Source organism: Chrysochloris asiatica, unplaced genomic scaffold (assembly GCF_000296735.1).
Source record: "Chrysochloris asiatica unplaced genomic scaffold, ChrAsi1.0 scaffold00073, whole genome shotgun sequence".
Lineage (NCBI taxonomy): Eukaryota > Metazoa > Chordata > Mammalia > Afrosoricida > Chrysochloridae > Chrysochloris > Chrysochloris asiatica.
In genome coordinates this window covers 2,600,188-2,611,209 of record NW_006408591.1, presented here as the reverse complement: position 1 = coordinate 2,611,209, position 11,022 = coordinate 2,600,188, and positions in this window count along the sequence as shown.

Genomic DNA, 11,022 nt, shown 5'->3' with positions numbered 1-11,022 from the left:
TCAGATACCAAAAAAGAAGAAAAAAGAATGTCCACACCTTTATCTCAGAGGTTCTGTCAGGTGTCCATGGCTGCTCTGAGCCTTCTGTGCTTGGTCTCACCCAAGATGGTGGCTCCAGGAGCAGCTGGTCATCTTGAATTAGAAGCAGTGGATTTCTTGCTTCTGCTACTAATTCCCCTAGCTGTAAGCCTTCCAACATTCTAAGTATTCCTTCATATGTGATTCAGAATTCTGGCACCATCCCCTGAGCCTGTTTGGTCTGGGATTCTGTGTTGTTGCTGACAGAGCTTCTCACTGAACTTCCACACAATCCACCATCTTGTTTGTTCTCCTCAATTTACAATTATATTTATTATTCTATGATTAAAGTTGATAAGCATTATTAAGGATTCTTTATGATCTGGTACAGGAGAGGTCCATAGGGAGAGTAGGTATCATTCACCAGGATTCCTTTTTGCATCTACTGCAGCTACTTCATTTAATGAAGACTTTTGGGATGTAGGGCTCTTGACTGTGAATATGCAATCATTAGCTTGAAGGAAAAAATATTACCGCTCTAAAAAAAACATGTGACTTCTAACATTTTTCACATAGTTACTTCTTCTCATTTGATGCTTATGACCCAAGGAGGTAAGCTCAGCATGAATTATGTATGGTCTCCAGTCTCCAGGTTCTGAGGCTCCCAGCAATATTTGCTAAGATCATACAGGTACTATAAGTTGGGATGAGTTCCGGATACAGGTTCTTCTAACCCCCAGGGTTTGTCCACTGGCTCTTACCGCCACTTAACGGAATACTTCTGTGGGCAGTTAAAGATCATAGAGTTAGCAATTAACTGACTTGGGTTGCGTTTAGACTCATGACTTTTAGACTTATGAATACTACCTGTCAATGCAATAAAAACAGGTTAGGAACACCTAGGAATCTTGTTTAAAATATAAATTATCTGATTGTAGTCTAAATGTACTAAATCAGAATCTTGGAGGGTGGGGCCTAGGAATCAACAATATTATAAAATCTCCCCAGGTCTTTTTGATGTAGAAAGGTTTGAGAACTGATTTTATTTCCTTGTTGTTAAGTGCTGTGGAGTCATTTCTGACTCATAATGATCAGGTATAGGGTTGCCAAAGAGCAGCTGGTGGGTTTAAACTGCTGACCTTGTAATTCATAGTCCAGTGCTGGTCCACAGTGACACACCAGGAGTACAACCCAAGTGTGTAACTTTTAAGAAAAATTTTTCTCACAGTTCTGTAAGCTAGACATTCAAATTTAGGATGTCAGGAGAGCTATTCTCTCTGTCTGCTCCAGGGTAAAATTCTTCCTTGTCTCTTTCAGCTCCCTGTAGCTTAACATTTTTTGATGCTTGTTGACTTGTAGACAGACATGTCTTTATGGAATCTTCCCTTTGTGAGTGACTTGCTTGTCTGTTCTCCTCTTTTAATGCTATAGTGTAAGTGCAGGACCTCAAGGTCAGTTTGAACCACAGGTTGGTGGTTTAAACTCACCAGCTGTTCCTCAGAAATCCTATACAGGGTCATTATGAGTCAGAACCAACTTTACAGCACTTAACAACAACAACAACACAGAAGAGATTAAGGATCCATGGTAGCACAGTGGTTAAAGCACTCAGTTGCTAACTGGAAGGTCAGCAGCTCAGTTGTGCCTTGAAGAAAGATGTTGCAGTCTACATTCCTAGAAATTTACAAACTTGAAAGAAAACCTTATGGAGCAGTTGTTTTCTGTCCTTTAAGGTCACTGCGAGTAGGAATTGACTCAACTATAATGGGTTTGGTGTTTTAGGTTATTCAAAAGGGAATAGGACCCCTTACTCAGGCATGATCTTGCTATCTGATAATATCTGCAAAGGAAACCTGTATTTCCAAACAACATCACATTCATGTACACATGATTTAGGGCTTCAACATATCACTTTGGGGGAACACAATTCAATCCTTAAAAGGCATCCATGCAATAAACTAAGCAAAGCTACTATTTTCTATTGCCGACTTCAAAATCAACTCTCAGTTATTCATGGGTTTTTTATCCAGGGAACGAATTACTCATTGGTTAGAGTCTGCCTCTATTCCTCCTCTATCCCCAATTCTACATTTTCCCATTTCTTTGTTTATTAGCATCATCTCTTAAGGGAAGAGAGACACAACACAACACAATTTGAGTTAGTCTTTCAGTTTGCAAGTGCCTCTGATGCTGTTTGGAAAAATACATATATATATATTCTGCTTCACCCTTAAATCTGCTTCACCCCTAAATCAACAATCAGTCAAAAACCTTGAAGGATAAGTAAGGGTAAAATTTTTAAGTCGGATTGAAAAACAAAAAAAAATTCTGATGTTAACAAGTTGCAAAATATGCTTCAATCACGCACCTGGTGCGATTGCTCATTCTGTGAGGGTTATGTGTGGAAAAGATCAACCTGCTTTCAAAATAGAATCTAGAGATACAAAGGAATCAGCAATAGCCTCACGTATTGGTACACAATGCAGTGTAGCTTCTGGTATTTTTATTACTGATCAGAATAGGCTTGTCGCACTCAGCCATCTGCTTGAGTCACTGCCCGGCTGCAATGGCCTGCCTTTAGAAAGAGAAGACTGAAATCAAAGCCACGGCTTATGGACGAGTCACAGAGCAAGGAAGGGGCTGGCTTTGCCCTGAGAGTGACACCCTGTTTCCCCGGAAGGGCCCAGTCATAGTCTACGTCAAGAAAACTCTATGCTTGGATCCTTAATGAGAACCAGTGACGATGACATCAGGTGGAAGCTATTATGTTTGTTCTTGTGGAGATGTTCAATATTTCAAAGTGGTCTCTGCAGGCCCATTAAAATCACAGGCTTTTTTTCCCCTGCTGCTTTTCCACATTCTAATATAGTCTTTTGAAAGAAAAAGTAGTGAGTGGGGTAGCATGAGGTTTTCCTCCAAAGAGTCCCCCCCCCCCCCCCCAAATCCTGAGTCTGATTATTGGTCATCTTTTTCTTTTCCAGTTTTTAATCAATGCACAAAATCCTTTCAAGCTGACAGAAATTTTTTTGAATCTGAGATTATCGTTGGCTTGCCAAGTTAATAAATTGTTTTAAATGCTTTATTTGTCACATCTAACCTGAGACCAGAGGGATAGGAAACAGAAAGCAAAGATTTTCAAGTCAAAGGCTTTCCTCGTAATGCCCTCAGTATCAATAAAGATCTGTTGCCTAAAATAAAGATCTTCATAAAAAAAGGATTTTTTTTTAATGACAATTCAACCAGCACCAAAATCAAATAAAAAACAAAACAAATCTATTGCTGTTGAGTTGATTCTGATTCATAGGGACTCCATGTATTACAGACTAAAACTGGCTTTCTAGGCTATAATCTTTACAGAAGCAGCCCACTAGGTCTTTCTTCCCAGGTACCACTAAGTGGATTTGAATCAGCAACCTTTAGTTTACTTCTTTGTACCACCCAGGAGCCTACAAGCATCATGGAGAAAAGTATTTGGAGTTAAGCACAGCAAAAAAAAAAAAAAAAAAAAAACCACAGCTAAGAGAAAAATTATTGATTATTGAGAGGTCTAGAAACAATGATGAATAGGCCCAGAAAGAAAGAAATGTGTTTGTTAAGGGGAGAGATTGGGGATTTGATAGTTGTTGCTAAATGCCCTCAAATCTGTTCTAACTCATATCAACCCTATATAGAGTTTCTGAGGAGTGGCTAGTGAGTTTGAACAATGGACCTTGTGGTTAACAGTCCAGTGCTTATTGTAGAGTGGCCACACCAGGGATTTGACAAGTAAAGAAAAAAACAAATGGCTGGTTGTCAACAAGAGTGTAGTTAATACAAAGTCTACTGTGAAGGACAGAGATGATCTCAGAATCCTTAATCCATCCTGTAAATGTTATGTGGAGTTCCTGCTGGGTAAATCAAGGACAAAGTAGGTGAGGGAATGTAACAACTATTTCTCTAGAAAACCATCCCAGGTTTGTGGGAGGAGGTCAAGAAACAGAGAAAGAGAGTAGGCCCACTTCAGGGAAATCACCACCCCTGGACTTGAAAACAAACCACTGACAGAATCTGCTTGCCAGACTTGAAGCCGCCACAGAATACAAGCTTGAGGAAGGCTAGGTTTATATCAGCCATAATTGCTGCCAATTCCCTGTGCCTCGCCAGAGGACAGAAAAGCTTCACACTTGTATGGCCGTATCCTTAATCCTTTGTACAGCCACATTTTTCTATTTGTTTGCTTCCTTTTGGGGTGGGGGTGGGGGGAGAATCCAAAGTCTATTTAAGCCAACAGTCAGATTTAATCTTTTTCAAATTTTTTTTCTTTCTTTGTGGCAATCATCAAGATGCAAAGTGCATAATATCACTTGTGCAATTTTAACTATTTTCAAAGGGAGATATAATAAATGTCAGGTCCAACCAGGTCATGTGCCCCTTCAGCAAATTATTGTCTCCATAAGTCTCTTTTGATGTGTTGAAACTGAAATAGATTGGTAATGCCTTTCATTTATGAAAGAGAATTCATGCTTCTCAACAACACTGTATAGTTTAGAGTCTAAAGCGAGTCTTTCCCTCACCCCCCACCCCCAGGCATTAGTCACCCTTCCTTGGTAATCAGCTAAAAATATGGATGGCCTTTCCAGCTGCCATTTTTAGAACCTTGAAAATGGAATGATAGAGATGCCTTCTATTGTCCATTCCATAGACTCTCTCTAACACTATCTCTTTTCTCCTCCTCCAATCTCTCATGTTTTGAGGAAGGAAGACCTTTGTATTTATGGTTAAGAAAAAATTAGTCAATATGTAGACCCACATCTTAATCAAGACTCTAGTTCTGTGTAAAACCCATTCAAACCAACATAAACAAAATAGAGTTTCAGAAGTAGATTATCAGGCCTATTTCCCTAGCCAGTCTTAGTCTGAAAGCTCTGCTGACACCTGTCCACATAGGTGACCCTGGTGGTATTATTGAAATGCTGGAGATATAGCTTCTGGCATCACAACAACACACTAAACACCATAGTATGATAGATGGGTGGAAGGAAAGTCTTAGGGCAAGACAACTATTTTAACTTTTATAGTCCAGTTGATAAATGAGTGCAACTTTGGAAAGAGAGTACTTTACTCTGAATTCTGATACAACCACTTACCAGACATATGACACTGGTCATGTTATTAACCTGTTGAAAGTGTGGGTTGCTCATTTGTGAAAGGAGCTGACCATAATAGGACCTACATTATAGGGTTTCTGGAAGGATCAAATGACATAATACATTTGAGGCACCTAGCACAGCTCTTGTCATATATTGTTGTTGTAAAGTGCTGGTGAGTTGATTCTGACTCACAGTGACCCTGTATGTAGTGTTTGAGGAGCAGCTGATGGGTTTGAACCTTGCAGTTGGCACTCCAGTTCTTATCCTCCAGTGATACACCAGGTGCTTAATAAGTGCTATCTTTTGAAGACATAGTATTTCTCAAAAATATTTTGACGAGAAATCCACTTTTTATTTGATGAAATATATATATATATTAAAGAAGGCTTTGCTGAATTCTCTGAGTTAGCTTTGCTGAGCTACCTGAGTCTAACTTTACTTATCAGTTGTATGGATAAGATACGATATAATATGAATGGAAAAGTGCATAGGAAAAGTACATTACATAATATTTTTTACAGATGCTGTGAGGAGTCCAATCTCAGCTTCTACTCTGTTAACAAAAGAATGATTTTGTTCAAGGAAGCCCTTTGTCCAACTTCCAGAAATGGATGACTGTTGGTTTACGTCAATCTTGACACTCTTTCACTTTTACTAATCAGTCTTTTCCCTTGCATTTATGGTAGACATTAGACTCAATTCTATTCAATAATATATACCCAAAAGTCTGCTGTGATGATGGGAAATAATTTGTGTTTAATAAATTATGCAAATGAATGAAGAGATCTTGCTGGTGCTATTCCTTATTCTTTCTTCCTGTCTTGAACACAGATGTGATGCTTACAGCTGTTGCTTCCATTTTGTCATAATGAGGCAACAAACATGACAAAAGCTAATAGTTAAGGATGGTGAAACAAACAGAAAGATATCATATCGTTAATCATATTGCTGAACTGATGAGCTAGCATAGAACCTGTGGACTTAGTCACTGTTGATCTGGTATTCTCTTACTTAGGGACCACAACATCCTAACAGACACAATATCAATGTAAGAGCTAATTATTATACTTGCTCCAGGAATTCTTGTTAATAAAGCTGCAATTGTTGGGTGTGGCATATCATGGCTGGACAATTTTGAATTCTTGAGAGTGTTTGAGAAATCCTAGGGGTACATGTACAAGTAAAAGAGAAATGAAACACTTGAAATAAAGTCTCAATGCTAAGGATAAAATGCATCTCAAGGGTTTCTTCATATTATTATTATTTCATATTCTTGTTTGTTCTCTATGACTTTCTGAAGCCAAGGACAATTGTGAAATGTAACATATACATCGGAATCACCTTTTCTCTTAAATTTTTGGGAAAACATCCATTTTCACCAGCAGTTTTCTAGGCAGCTAGTTTGTAAGATGCATGCACACTGGCACAAGGTGTTCGTGAGTTAGAACCTTCATAGCAGGGGTGCTTGTGAATCAGAAGTGAAGGCAAAAATGGATAGAGGAAAAAAAAACAAAACACTGCAAAGTAAGGTTTCAAGTTTTGTTTATTTGATAAGTTTAGATCTGAGAAACCTGGTAACTCTGAGCATTAGAGAAGACTGATTTTCAAGAGGAATATTGATTATATTTTGTTCTACAACTGCTGTTAACTAATAGGAACTGTAGGGTCACTATGAGTCAGTACCAACTCGATGGCATCTAATAACAACAACAACAGGAGTCCTAGTATGTCATTGTAGGATAAGCAGTGGACTGCTAACCACAAGGTTAGCTGTTCAAATCCATCAGTTGCTCCTCAGAAAACCTATAATGAGTCTCTATGAATAAGAACTGACTTGATAGCACTTAACAGCAATAACAGGAGCCTAAAAATCCCTTGTATAACTACTGAGGTATCTGGTTCTGACAGTAGTTTGTTCATTTATCAAATTCATGTTGAGTAACCAGCAATCCAAGGACTGCTGTAGATGTACATAGAGCTGAATTTTAAAAGAACTGGTAGCTTCCTTTCCCTCAGGGAGCTTTCCTTCTAGTGGGTGAAGACAGGCAATAAACAACTCCTGGTATCCATAAAGTATTGAGAGATTATGAGAAGTGCTATGAAGGGATTAGGAAGACCAGGTACATGTGAGGATGACTAGTGAGGTAATCTAGAAGCTGAACCAATCATGCAAAGAGTTCATCGCAGCAATGTTCACAGTAGCAAAAAGATGAAGACAGTCTAATGCCCAATAATGGAAGAGTGAATACACTGTGGTACATACACACAATGGAATACTATGCAGCATTGAAGAATAATGATGAATCTGTGAAACACCTCATAACTTGGATGAACCTGGAGGACATTATGCTGAGTGAAATAAGTCAATCATAAAAGGACAAATATTGCTTGAGACCACTATTATAAAAATCAAGAAAAAATGTATATACTAAAAGATAGATTCTATGATGTTACCAAAATGTGGGTCTTAGAGATATCTTAAGAACAGATTCGGTGCACTAGACACAAAAGATTGAAAACAAGAAGAGCTGAGGGATGACATAAAGAACAACATACAGGAAGAAATCAACAGGTCATGAAGAACACAAAGAAGACAGAAAAAAAACAAAATGGATGTCAGAAGAGACTCTTAAACTTACTCTCCAGCTTAGAGATGCTAAAGCAAATGGTAGAAATAAGGAGGTAAAAGAGCTTAACAAAACATTTCAAAAGGCAGTTGAGAAGATAAAGTCAAATACTATAATGAAATGTACAAAGATCTGGAGTTAGAAAACCAAAAGGGAAGAAAATGCTCAGTATTTCCCAAACTGAAAGAACAGAGAACAAAAGTCAAGCCTAGAATTGCAATACAGAAGGATTTTATGAGCAAAATATTGCATGATGCAGAAAGCATCAAAAGAAGATAGAAGGAATACACAGAGCCACTGTACCAAAAGAAGTGGTCAATGTTCATCCATTTCAAGAGGTAGCATATGATCAAAAACCAGTGGTATTGTAGGAAGAAGTGCAAGGTGCACTGAATGTATTGCCAAAGAACAAGTTTCTGGGAAATGATGGAGTAAAAATTGCACTCTTTCAACAAACTGATGTAGCACTGGAGGTACTCACTCACTTATGCCAAGAAATTTATAAGACAGATTCCAGGCCAACTTATTGAAAAACATCCATATTTATACCCATTTCAGAGAGGTGACCCAATGGAAAATGGCAATCTTCAGACAATATTATTAATATTGCATACAAGTAAAATTTTGCTAGGGATAATACAAAAACAGCTGCAATAGTACACTGACAGGGAACTGTCAGAGGCTCAAGCCAGATTCAGACGCAGATGTGGAATAAGGGATATAATTGCTGATGTCAGATGGATCTTGGCTGAAAGCAGAGAATACCGGGAAGATGTTTACCTTTGTTTTGTTTTTTTTTTTACTTTATTGACAAAGGCTTCTGACTGCATGGTTCATGACAAGCTAAGGACACATTGCAGAGAATGATTATTCCGGAACACTTAATTGTGCTCATGAGGAACCTATACATAGACCAAGAGGCAATCATTGAAAAACAAGAAAAGGGCACTAAATGGTTTAAAATCAGGAAAGATGTGTGTCAGGGTTGTATTCTTTTAACATAAAAGGAGCTCTAGTAGTGTAGTGGTTACAAGTTGGGCTGCTAACCTCAAGATCAGCAGTTTCAAACTACCAGCTGTCCCATGGTAAAAAGATGAGGCTTTCTGTTCCTGTAAAGATTACAGTCTCAAAACCCTGTTCAGGGTCACTGTGAATTGGAACTGATTCGATGGCACATAACCACCACCATGCAGTCTGTATACTGAGCAAATAACTCAAGAAGCTGGATATGAAGAAGAATGTGTCCTCAGGACTGGAGTAAGACTCACAAACAGCCTTTAATATGCAGATGATAAAACCTTGCTTGCTGAAAGCAAAGAGGACTTAAAACACTTACTGATGAAAGTCAAAGACCACAACCTTCGGTATGGGTTGCATCTCAATGTGAAAAAAAAAAAAAAATCCTCACCACTGGACCAATAAATAGCATCATGATAAATGCAGAAAAGATTGAAGTTGTTAAAGACCTCATTTTGCTTGGTTCCACCATCAGCATTCATGGAAGCAACAGTCAAGAAATAAAATGATATACTGCGTTAGACCAACCTGCTGCACAAGACCTTTTTAAAGTGCTCAAAAGCAAAGATGCCAATTTGAGAACTAGATTGCTCCCGCTTCAAACTGTTATGAGCCATTCTTTTATTTAAGAGGCATTTTCCTCAGATGTTATTCTTTTTTTTTTTTAAGTTTTTATTGTGAATTGAGTTTACATGGGACAACATCAACTTTACATTCATCCTATCATATTTCGTTTCATTGCAATGATTACAATCCCCTCCATGCATCATCATTCAACAGCATTTGCTCTCATTCCCTGTTTTGTTTGTTTGTTTGTTTTTTGGTTATTTTATTTTATTTTATGTACACCAAAGCACTCAGGAATATATAACCAGTCAAACAACCAAAGCCAATATGTTTTTAATAGCTTCATATGCATGTGAAAGTTGAATAATGAAGATCATAAAAGAATTGGTGCATTTGAGCTATGGTGTTGAAGAAGAATTTTAAAGTACCATGGACTGCCAGAAAAACAAACAAATCTGTCTTGGAAGATTTACAATCAGAGTGATCCTTAGAAGCCAAGATGACCAGACTTCATCTCTCATACTTTGAAGATATTTATAGGAAGAACCAGTTCCTGGTGAAGGATATCATGCTTGGCAAAGTGGAGGATCAGTGAAAAAGAGGGTGACACTCAATAAGATGGATTGACACAGTGGCAGCAGCAATGTGCTCAAGCATATTAGCAATTATGAGGATGGTACAGGACTGGGCAGTGTTTCCTACTGTTGTATATAGGGTTGGAAACAATTCGAAGGAACATGACAGCCATAAGGGTAAGACGTAAGGGAGAGTAATTCACTGGATAAAGGGTGTTGTTGCTGTTATGTGCCATCGAGTCAGTTCCAACCCATAGCAACCATATATAGAGTTTCCAAGAAGCGGATGGTGAGATTGAACCACCAACCTTGCAGTTCAAACCAACCTTGAAGTCCAGTGCATTAATTCACACACATTTAACTTGGGTTACAGGGAGGGCAATATACAAGAAGTGGGAGGACAATATACAAGAATAGGAAGGTTGGCAGAAAAATGATGAAGACAGATGAAGATACAGGAAGGTGTGCAAGGACTTAAGGGGTTAAAGGTAAACAATAATATATATATGACCTTGGAAGGAGCACTGGTAGCATAGTGCTTACAAGTCAGGTTGCTAATATCATGGTCAGAAGTTTGAAACCACCAGCAGGTCCATGGAAGAAAGATGAGGCTTTCTACTATTGTAAAAATTTAGAGCCTCAGAAGCCCTATAAGGGGCTATGAGTTAGAACCCACTCCCCAGCACATAACCACCACCACCATACAATTTGGAACAACAGTTTCTGTGTATACATGCATAGACAGAGACACAGGGCAAATGGGTGTGAGATCAAGAGTAGTAGTTGTTGTTATGTGCCGTGGAGTTGGTTCTGACTCATAGTACCCCTCTACAGGGTTTCCAAGGCTGTAAATCTTTACGGGATGGTCTCCTATGTAAACCCACATTTGTTGTTGTTAGGTGCCATTGAGTCGGTACAGACCCATAGCGACTTTATGCACAGCAGAACGAAACACCACCCGATTCTGGGCCATCCTCACTACTGTTGACTCCATCAATGATGCCACTTGGCCAATCCATCTCATTGGGTGTCTTCCTCTGTCTCTGACCCTCCACCTTACCAAACATGATATCCTTCTTCAGTGACTGG